A 12,555-nucleotide genomic window follows, 5' to 3' on the forward strand; every position below is an offset into this window, starting at 1 on the left:
CCCTTCCGGTAACATTACTTTGTTGGCATGTTGAGCGAGCAATCGATACTTGGGATTAATCACCTTGTACGGAATCTTCTTAGCATCATCGATGCTAGCTTCACTCTCAAAACCGAGCTTTGAGAGTTGTTTGACAACCGGACCGCGACTCTCTATTCCCGTGTCCATTTCCATGAGTCTCTTCGGCCACGAGACAAACCCGCCTATAGCATCTTCAATGGTTTGAGCTTCTTCGGTGGGAATTGGCAATTTTGCTTTTTTAATCAAAACCCCCAAAACGGCCACGCGTAAATTTCCTTCCTCCAAAGGTGAGAAATGAACTACGCCTCCATTCATGTACGCTCGCCCATTTGCAACATGAATTGTGCCTCCGAACTCGGTGTCATCAATGAAAAGAAGACACTCGACGCTTTCATCCGAACTCGGTGTCACCGGCGTGGTTGGATTCAAAGAGCAACTAGCACGAACACTATTGGGTTTTTCCACAATAATATGATCGATCTTCGGACGATCATCAACAATGATAGGATCGATCTTCGGACGATCATCAACATCGTCGTGTTCTAAGAGAATCAAGAATTTTATCAATAACTTAATACCAAAACATTTATCTTTAATAAATAGATAAAAAAAAAAAAAATTAAACATACCTAAAGAGACCGCTTCATTGACGTGTTCTTCAACATTTGCCATCTCTTTATCATCAACAACCTTCGCGTTGAGATTCCCTTCCACTTGCTCGACACTAGGCGACTCGACATTAATGCTACCATTTCCACCGAAGGCCTTCATCACCAAAGACTTTAACTCGCTCATTTCCCGACGCATCTTCATTACTTCTTCGTTGGGCGTTGGAGGAAAAAAGTACTTAAAACGTGACGTGTGTTTGGATTGACCGCAAACTCGCGACGTTCCCAAAGCTTCTTGCAAAACACTCTTTCCCGATTCCGGCAACCATGTCCCTTGCGATGCTTGTTGTGATAACGTTTTTTACACATAAAATTATTTGAAAATAAAATTATAAGGTTAATTGTTATAACAAAGGTAAAGAACTTACGATTTTTTCTCCCATCAATTTGTCTTTCTCATCCTTGTAGTTATCTACGTCTTTCATTCGCGAGTCAATCCAAAGTTCCTCTTTCGTAGGCCATTCCCCCGTTTCGTCATGCTAGTAAGAAGTAATTATATAATAAATTAAAAAATAATTGCAACATTTGAAATAACTAAAAGAAAAAAACGAATCTAACCTTTTCTTGATCAAGCTTTTGATATCCATTTCGGCCCGTTCGAGATTTGTACACACTTTTTCCGATATTTGATTTCCCATGTTCCGATGTTTGTTTGAACATTTCGGTTCGTCTATACTCAACAAATGCTATCCAATCTTCTTCGGTGATACTTGTATAGTATTTCAAAATACAAGCCGGTCTCTTTAAGGCGATTGGTTCGTTGATTATGTCTTTGAGTAGATCGTTGTATATCTCATGACGAAATAACCTTGCGGCTTCTCCGACTCTCATAAGGCAATCGTGTTTTTGTTCGATAGGAATCGTAAATCCTTCTTGCATTTCGTTCCAAATCCGTTCTTTAATTTGGGCGTTGTCTTTACATCTCCAATCACGCATCGAAAGTGGAACGTGTTCTCTTGCTAACACGCCAAAGTAACTCGACAACTCATCACCCTCTTTACCGATTGGTTGCCCTTTATCATCAAATTGTACCGGGATTTTTTTACCAAGTGTTTTAGCCTTATTAACCCGACCCATAAGAGTGTTTCTTCGTTTTCCTTGTTCATCGGAGTTAAGCGCTAGTTTTCTTCTAATTTTTCTTTTACCACTACCGCTAGAAGTAGTAGTAGTGGACGACATTGAATCTAATAAACAAAATTCAAAACATAATTTCAATTTTCAACTCAAATGTAATCAAAATTTCAACTCAAATGTAACAAAAATCCAATATAAACTCAACTCCAATCACAATATAAACTCAAATCCAATCCGATTCTAAACAAAAACACAATTTCAATCCCAATTCAATCTAATATCAAATATATTTCTCCTAATTTCAATAAACTCAAATCCAATACAATATCTCCTAATTTCAAATCAATATCGAATTCACACTAAATAAGTCCATGTAAAAATGTTCAAAAACATTACCCGGAGTTGGACGAGCACAAGGGCGGCGAAGAGAAGGTGGTGAGATGAGGGCCGGAGAGGTAATGGCAGAAGGCGGCGAGGTGAGGGCGCGCGGCGAGGGTGTGCGCGAGCGAGGTGAGACCGGAGGGCGCGCGACAGTGTGAGGGCCGGAGGGCGGCGTGGGCGCATGGTGAGGTGAGGGAGGGGGCGGGGGCGGGGGCGCCGAGAGAGATGAGTGAGGTGAGGTGAGGGAGGGGGCGGGGGCGTGGGCGCACGGCGAGGTGAGGGAGAGCGCGCGGGGCGAGGGCGCGGGGGCTCAGCGAGGTGAGGGACGAAGAGAGAGAGAGGGGCCGAGAGAGATGAGTGAGGCGAGGTGAGGGAGGGGGCGGGGGCGTGGGCGCACGGCGAGGTGAGGGAGAGCGCGCGGGGCGAGGGCGCGGGGGCTCAGCGAGGTGAGGGACGGAGAGAGAGAGAGGGGCCGAGAGAGAGAGTGGTGGCGAGAGAGGGGCGGGGCGGCAAGAGAGTGGCGGAGAGAGAGAGAGAGGGACGAGAGAGATGAGTAGTGGAGAGAGAGATGAGAAGAAATGAAGTAGAATAAGGAATGAGAATGAGGGAAAATTGAAAAAAAACGCTAAGTATAGAATATGAAATGGGCGGGTAGGTAAAAAAATTTGAAATTTTCAGATTTTAAAACGCTCCCACAACGCTTATTCTAAGCGTTGTAGGATCTCGCCGCGGCGATGTATATTTCTCGCCGCGGCGAAACCAAATTCTCGCTGTGGCGAGGGTTACCCAGAAAATTCTCGCCGCGGCGAAAATGTACCATCGCCACAGCGAGGTAACCCTAGATGTCCTCGCCGCGGCAGTATACAATTTTCGCCGCGGCGACATCTTTCTACAACGCTTAAACAAGCGTTGTAGAATCCTCGCCGCGGCGACAGCTAATTGTCTCCGCGGCGAGGAATACATTCGCCGCGGCGTAAAATCTATGATGCCGCGGCGAGACTATATGTCTGGAACATGGTGCTCTCGGTAAGATTTTCGCCGCGGCGACGACGTGTTCCCGCCGCGGCGCAGGACTCCTGCCGCGGCGAGATTTGTACCTCGCCGCGGTGTGATGTAGTCGCCGCGGCGAACGCATATTTTTGCCGCGACGAGGATATTCTACAACGCTTTTGGAAGCGTTGTAGAATGTCCCGCCGCGGCGACGTAGAAATGTCGCCGCGGCGAGTGACACGAGACTGGTGATATAAATTCTCATTTCTTCACTTTGAACTCTCTCATAACCTCACTCGAAAAAATATTTCCAGTACCTTTCCTACTCATTCTAGAGCGTCCTCGTTTACTAGTCTCATCTACACATTCAAATCTTGTAAGTTCTTCTTTAACTTCTTCTAATTGTTGTTCTCTTGATAGTTTACTAATTAGAATTTGTAATTTTTTTTGTATAATTAGGGTTTTTCTATGAATATGAGAAAGTGGATGTGGGAGAATAGATTGAATGAGATATATCGGAAAGGTGTAGATGAGTTTTGTGATTTTGCTAGAGAGAACATGGTAGATTTGAAATCTATTCGTTGTCCTTGTATTAAATGTGGAAATCATAGACATTTTTCGATTGATGTCGTTCGGACCCATTTGTTTGCATATGGAATAATGACCTCGTATCAAAGATGGTTCTACCATGGTGAGGTTTTTCGTTCTACGGCAAATGAGGATGATGTTGAAGATGATATTGATGATATGTGCGGAATGATGAATGATTTGGAGGACGATTTTGTTGAGCGACCGGAATTGTTTGAGTCCATGATGAATGATGCGGAGACACCATTATATGAAGGGTGTACAAGCTATTCGAAGTTGTCATTTTTAGTTACATTATTTCATTTGAAGGCATCGGGGGGTTGGACAAACACTAGTTTTACTCTATTGTTGGAAACACTGAAAGAAGCATTTCCGAAAGACAATAAAGTACCTTTAAGTATGTATGAAGCAAAGAAGACTTTGGGTACATTAGGCATGAAGTACGAGAAATTCCATGCGTGCCCAAATGATTGTGTTTTATATAGACACGAGTATGAAGATCTAGATGAATGTCCGACGTGCAAAGAGTCACGGTGGAAGAAGGGTAAAATTCCATGTAACGGGGTTAAAGGAGTTCTAGTTAAGGTACGTACACTTTCATCACTTGATTAGGAAATACATGTAGCTCATATTCATTATTTATTACTGATTTTCGTTAAATATATTTCAGTCGTTATGGTACATTCCTCCAATTCCGCGCTTTCGTCGAATGTTTAATAGTGTCAAACACGCGAAGAACATGGTTTGGCACTCCGAAAAGCGTATCGATGATGGTATGTTGAGACATCCTGCCGATGCTGCACAGTGGAAATCATTCGATTTAGAGTATAAGGATTTCAGTGTTGATACTCGAAATTTGCGCCTTGGTCTAGCTTCTGATGGAATGAACCCGTTCAACATGATGAGCAGTAAATACAGTGTTTAGCCGGTTATACTTGTGAACTACAATCTCCCTCCAAAGCTATGTATGAAGAGAAAGTTCTTGATGTTAACGCTTTTGATTTCAGGACCGAATCAACCAGGAAATGATATTGATGTCTATTTGGCACCGTTGGTCGATGATTTGAAGATGTTATGGGAGAAAGGGATGGAAGTTAAAGACGCTTACCGTGGAGATTCGTTCAACTTAAGGGCAATGTTAATGTGGACTATTAACGATTTTCCGGCCTATGAAAACTTGTCAGGATACTCTGTGAAATGCTCGATTGGTTGTCCGATTTGCATGAAAGACACATCTTCCATCCGTTTGAAGCATGGTAAGAAAACTGTTTTTCTGGGTCATAGAAGATTCTTACCAAGAGATCACTCGTATAGAAGATTGAAACAAGCGTTTGATGGAAATTCAGAAGAATGACCCCCTCCTTGAATTTTGTCTGGTGAAGATGTCTATGAGATGGTTAAAAACGTCAATGAAGTGCTTGGGAAAAGAAAGCGGAGTGCTAGTACTAAAGAATCGTTCAAAGAGAATCCTTGGAAGAAGAAATCGATTTTCTACGACCTTCCTTATTGGAAGACACACTACGTCCGGCATTGTCTGGATGTTATGCACATCGAGAAAAATGTTTGCGAATCGCTTATTGGTACACTTCTTGATGATCCAAATAAATCGAAAGACGGAATACAATCTCGATTGGATCTCAAAGAGATGAATATAAGAAGCATTTTGCATCCCGAGGAGGGGGGTGGGAAAAAAACAAAATTACCACCGGCAAAGTACACTCTAGATCGAAATGAGAAAAAGAAATTGTGTAACTGGTTTGCTTCTATTAAAGTCCCCGAAGGTCATTCGTCAAACTATAAGAGGTTTGTGTCTTTGAAAGATTTGAGACTTACTGGAATGAAGACGCACGACTGTCATGTGCTGCTACAACAAATGTTGTCTCTTGCTTTGCGAGGAATTGTGCCAAAAGATGTGAGGTTTGCAATATCAAAGATATGTGTATTCTTTAACTCGATTTGCTCGAAGGTCATCGATCCAACTCGATTGGATTTAATGCAGTCAGAATTGGTGAAAACTCCGTGCTTGCTCGAAAAGATCTTTCCACCTTCGTTTTTCGACATAATGATCCACTTAACCGTCCACTTGGTACGTGAAGTGAAATTAGGAGGGCCCGTGTTTTTACGGTGGATGTATCCAATCGAACGTTATATGAAAGTGTTGAAAAGCTACGTGAAGAACTACAATAGGCCGGAAGGAAGCATAGTTGAAAATTACATAACAGAAGAGTCGGTTGAGTTTTGTTCTGAGTATTTAGCTAAAACAGACGAAATTGGGTTACCCAAGAATACCAATTTTGATTCAAAAGCTCTATCTAAAGGTATTTTTTTAACACTTTATTTGTTTATTTAAATTATATATGAACATTATTTTTAAGTATTTGTTTCATTATAGGTACTTATTCGATCGTCAACCGAAAAGAATGGGAGCAAGCAAGTCTCCATGTGCTACACAACGTTTCCGAGGTCAAGCCATTTGTGGATATTCATTTGAATGAGTTGAGAGTGAATAATCCAAAGAAGGGTAGAAATGAAAAATGGTTGCAAAAAGAGCACAACCGTTTGTTTCAAAACTGGCTTGGAAAACGCATATTTAAAGAGGCAGGACATTCATCTACGTTGAGTAAACTATCTGGCGGGCCTTCCTCAATGGTTACAAGGTACACTGTTTGGTCTGTTAATGGTTTTACATTTTACACAAAGGAACGAGACAATAAGCATCCCGTACAAAATAGTGGTGTTACATTGTTTGCTGAAGCTTTACATGTTTCGTCGGCAAAAGATAAGAATCCAAAACATGCTTTTATGAAGTATTACGGATACATTGAAGATATTTGGGAACTTGATTATTGCGGGTTGCGAGTCGCATTATTCCAGTGCAAATGGGCAGACAATAATCACGTTAAAGTTGATAATGACGGAGTTATAATTGTCGACTTTAGACGGATTGGCTACGAGAATGATTCATTTATTTTGGCTTCGCAAGCAAGTCAAGTGTTTTATGTTTCGGATCCAGCAAATCCTGAGTTATCGTTAGTGGTTCATATGAAAGCGAGAAACGGTAACGAAGAAGAAGACGAAGACATGTCTAGCATTCCTCCGTTCACATCAGGATTACCGCCAATTGATCAAGAGGTGGATGATTTTGATGATGCCGATGTTTCACATCTACTTCGTAAGGATATAGATCCTATTATTGTTTGATATTGAACATTTAGATAATGTATTTTCATTTTGGATTTTATGTTATTCTCCTGTGGACAACGTTATTTTTCATTCAAAATTTCTCTATACAATGTCATTTACATTAAAATTACATTTCTCCGACATCGCCGCGGCTGAGTATAACTCTCGCCGTGGCAGGATAATCTCGCCGCGGCGCAATACAAATCCTGCCGCGGCGAGGACCCTTCTACAACGCTTAAACAAGCGTTGTAGAAACCTCGCCGCGGCAACGTCTATTCCATGCCGCGGCGAGGTTATCACGCCGCGGCGGGAATATCACCTCGCCGCGGTGAGACAAGTTCTTAAAAGACACAGACTCTCGGTATTAAAAAATCAAAATCTCGCCGCGGCGAAATACAAATCCTGCCGCGGCAAGGACCCTTCTACAACGCTTAAACAAGCGTTGTAGAAACCTCGCCGCGGCAACGTATATTCCATGCCGCGGCGAGGTTATTACGCCGCGGCGGGAATATCAATTCGCCGCGGCGAGACAAGTTCTTAAAAAACACAGACTCTCGGTATTAAAAAAATGAAAATCTCGCCGCGGCGAAGTAATATTTTAGCCGCGGCGTAAAGCACTCGCCGCGGCGGGGACTATACGATGCCGCGGCGAGAAAGGTACCTAGCCGCGGCGAAGAAGCACTCTACCACCTAATCATTCACTTTTTTTTTCCAATATTTAACCTGTTCTCCAACTAAAAATGATCATTCAATTAAAATTTCTACAATCAATAAAACAAACCAAACTAGTCTTAAACATATAACATCAAGTTTCAAACATATATGAAATAAAACACACCAAAGGAGTCTCAAACAAAGACTGAAGTCTCAAACACACAAATAAAACACAGTAATCTAGTCATAAACATAAACAAACCAAGCGAGTCTTAAACTGAAACTTAAATTTAAAAAGAGTTTGAAATTTATATGGAAGAGTTGGTGTTGTTGGTTCTTGAAATTTACTCGTCATTCGGTGGTGGTGGTGGTGGGTTCTCCGGACATTGAGGAGGTGCCATATGCGGTGGCCACTCTGGTGGTGCGTACGGATAGTCGGAGTACTGAGGATATGGGGGAAATAACACCTGATTCTCTTGGTTGATGTCCAACCGAGAGTAGAGATCGTTCAACTGATTGATGTGAGAGGCGCCATACTCCGCTTGTTGGTGCATGTACTGTTGCGTGTGTTGGAACCCGCCGACGAGATAGTTGGAGCAATGAGCAATGTAGTCGATGGTTGCGGGGTCGATTACCGGAGGTGCTGGTAAGCGCAATAGGGGCTCCGCTTCCCCCTCTTCCCCCTCTTCCTCCGCTTCCTCCGCTTCTTCCGCTTCCTCCGCTTGTGGATCCTCCCTAATCTTGTACCGCTCGATAATGGAATCCGTAATAGGCCCCATTGAACTGTGGATCGTATCCCTTTTCGAGCGTGGTACCCCCGCATTTGTACAAAGGCCGGTAATGATCGCCGGATATGGCAAACCGTGTCGTTCATTAGTATAGTCGAGTTTCTTCATCCAATTATAGATGAATCGACCGACGTTAATGGAAAGGCCTTTAACAATGCAGAACAACACCTGGATACGATCCTCGTCGAGAGTGGTGAAGTGCTTGATCGGATAGAGACGAGCGCAAACAAAGTAAATCCACGCTTTAGCGATCCTGGTGAGTTAGTCACGCTTGAGTACCCTTTTTCCTTTTTCAGTGACCCAATCTTCTCCCGGAATGCACAACACCCGCGACATCTCCTCATGGCTGCAACTTCTTAGCCATTCTCGATAGCCCTCGTTCTCGAAAGGCACATCTGGGGTCCCAAGAAGATCGTTGATAGCTTCGATACTCATATCGACCGGTTTCCCACGGACCGTCACAACATCACCTTGGGAGTCCGGCAAGTTTGCGTAGAATTCGTACACGAAGTTGACGTTCGAATCGAACTCGGGTACAGCACAGTACCTCCACCAATCATGACCAACTATGCTGTTGCGGATTTGCTTTCCTATATCCGACGTATTGCTTACATTGAATCCTCTCTCATGGATAATGTTACGCGGCAAGATTTTGTCGTAGCGTTCCTCCGCGACCTTGCTAGTAAAGATACTCGAGTTGTATTCCTCTTCGGGAGACTGTTGACGAGGTCGCTTGCCTTTTCCTTTACTCTGACCTCTGGAAGAGCTCGGAGCCTTGGGGACCGCCGTGTTTTTAGTTCGACGCATTTTCAAGCTCCTACAAAACATAATCATAAACAATTGTACAATTAACATATAACAAATTATATATCAATTCCAAGAATATATATTTAAACATGACAAATTAAAACAATTCCAACAATCACAAATAATTCATAAACAATTCGACCAATCACAAATTCATGAACAATTCGATCAATCACAAATTCATAAACAATTCAATCTCAACATTAATATACATAACCATTTTAACCACTAACCTATGTAACAATATGTCAAACACAATCCGGACATTTCAATTTAACTCAAATTCTCATACAAATTCATTCATATCAACAAAACCATAATTTCACTAAATTCACTCATTCAAATTCCACTAACCTAAATTCACTCATTCAAATTCCACTAACCTAAACCCTAATTTCTTGTTTCAAAACGAGAAAATCAAACAAAACCCTAAATTTGTGAATTAAAAAAATCAAACTATATGCAATTCGGGTAAACAACAAGAAATCCATATCAACAACACGAAATTAAATCAATAAACCACCTTAAAAAACTTTTAAAATCATACCTTACAATGAGGCGGCAAGAGAGAGAGAGAGAGAGAGGCGCTAGAGGAAGCACGGCGAGGAGTCGGCGAGAGAAAAATGGCGGCGAGGACAAGGCGAGAGAGAGTTGGCGGCGAGGACAAGGCGACGGCGAGATTTTTGGGCGGCGAGGACGTGGCGAGGGATTTTGGAAGAGAAAAACTGGAAATATGCGGCCGAAAATGGTTGTCTCGTGTGTGGGTATTGGAAAAAATGAGAAAAAAAACTGAAAACGGCCTTTTATAGTGAAAACCTAAACAACCTCGCCGCGGCAAAAATATGTCTTCGCCTCGGCGAGACGTTCCTACAACGGTTATTATAACCGTTGTAGGAACGTCTCGCCGCGGCGAGATTCCTCAGTCGCCGCGGCGAGACAGTTTCTTAAAAAACTGCTTGGCCACGGTATCCACCTCGCCGCGGCGGAGGATATTTCTAGCCGCGGCGAGAAATATTTATCACCGCGGCGAATAGATTCTACAACGCTTGTAACAAGCGTTGTAGAAAGTTTCGCCGCGGCGATGTTGAAATTGTGCCGCGGCGAGGCCCATCCTTCTACAACGCTTTTACGATGCGTTGTAGAAAGTTCTCGCCGAGGCATAAATCACGTGGTGCCGCGGCGAGGATTCTACAACGGATAGTGTAAACGTTGTGGAAAATCTGAAATTTATGTACTTCTACAACGCTTAACAAAAGCGTTGTAGAATAACTAAGTTTCTACAACGCTTAGCTTTAAGCATTGTAGAAACCATCAGATTCTACAACGATTATCCATAAGCGTTGTAGAAACACCGAGATTCTACAACGCTTAGCCAAATGCGTTGTAGAAACACTATGTTTCTACAACGCTTATGTTAAGCGTTGTAGAATCCCTAGTTTCTACAACGCTTATGTTAAGCGTTGTAGAAAGTGGGTTGTATAATCCAACATTTGTAGTAGTGGATGAACTACTTCGGTCGCTGCTGGATCTGTTGATGCATCTCGATTCGTCGAGTCTCTGTCTGTCACGACCAGATCCGACGCTGGTGGTGTTTTGACCAGGTAATCTTCATTCTGAATATTATACATAGGAGGTGATGATATGCAGAGTTTTTATTTCTTTACATTGGACATAAATTGATTGAATATGGTATTGATTTGCTTCATCTCTTGCTAGAACTGAATTTTCTATTTATCCAACTCAACTTAGAGGAGATTTCAATATATCGTGCATCTCCAAAAGTTCCATTTTGGGGATTTTCAATGAAAACACCAATGATACGACGGATGAACTCCTATGAAAAGCATAAAAGAAGCATAAAAGAGAGAACCGATGAAACTGATTCGTTTATTGATTTATTCACATTACATTGTGACTTAAACCCTTCTATAGCCATTTGCCTATCTAACAATATATATCCTAACTAGCTTAATATAAGGATCATATATTCCTTAACTAGCTTAATATTTAGGAATACCCTATTAGCCAAGGGTGTATCAAACAATATTTTTAAAGAGTAACATTTACAAAAAGTGGCCCTGTTTTAAATCATTCCAAAATTATTACTATTTTGTCAAACCATAAATGATTTTTAACTTTATAAATAAATAAAACTATAACTATTAAACAAAGTTCATTAGAGCCCGTAGAAATTTTTTTTAAAAAAAAAAAAAAAAAAAAAACCCTATAAACAAAAACTAAAAAATTAATTTTATTTACAACTTGCAAATACTATTTTTCGTGATAAATTCTTCGCGATCTTTATATGTGTTCAGTATTCTTTATCATTTCACAATACCGTACTAAGTACTAACATAAGACGAGAGAATAACAATGCGAATAAAACATCTCGTACAAAAAAATCCAAGAGAATAACCCATATATTGGAACTAATTAACGGGAAGTGTTAATATATTTAGAGATGTTTATCCCCTTTCAAGTTTTAGTAAGAATAAGAACATGTGTTTAATTATTTTCATATATAGCTTTTCAATCTAACAATATTAAGGTGTAAGAACTTTTTACACATACCTTTAAAGGTGTTCTACCAACATGAACCCATAAAAGCGGAAGCGAAAATGATCGAGTTATTGTTGTGTTTTCCGGCGAGTTTCGAACTCCGACTCCGGCGAGTTATTCGAAGATCTATTAATCTCTCGCTCTCACCCCTAGATGCTGTTGGTTTTCTGAATGTGTGAGTGAGCTTAGCGACCCCAAAACGTTTATATTTAGAGCATCTCCAATGCAAGCAACTAAAGTTGCTTTATTGCGTATTTGACAATACCATGTCATTTTCATTTTTGCATATTAATATTATGAGTTGTAAGGATTATGGCAAACACACCAATTTTTTGAATAGAGTGTGACCCATTTTTAGCAACTTTTGTTGCTACCACAATTGAAGTATTTTTATGTAAGATACCATAAATGTTGATGTTGATAAAAATAAATAAACAATATTATTTTTTATGATGTGTAAATCAACTTTAGTTGCTTGCATTGGAGATGCTCTTATAGCCTCATAGCCATCAATGAAAAAAATCAAAATCTTACTATTGTAGGTAATTGCTTGATTTTGGCAATTTATTTGAACACGATTTTGGCCATTAATAGCGGGTCAACTTAATATACACGGACCATTATAATGGAGAGAATATTTCTTCATTAATACCATATTACAAGAAAATATTCTTACATAAGATAATACTTACAATTTGAAAATAATGAAATAATTACGTGTCAAAGTCTTTACTTATATGCACTCAATCTTTAGATCAGTCACTGGCTTAGAGAATACTATCTTTGGTACTTGTTAGATATCGATGGTTGAACTAAAATTCAATAAAATATTATTTAATTCT

Source organism: Urtica dioica, chromosome 1 (genome assembly GCF_054948205.1).
Source record: "Urtica dioica subsp. dioica isolate 48M chromosome 1, U.dioica_male_clone48M_v1_H2, whole genome shotgun sequence".
Lineage (NCBI taxonomy): Eukaryota > Viridiplantae > Streptophyta > Magnoliopsida > Rosales > Urticaceae > Urtica > Urtica dioica.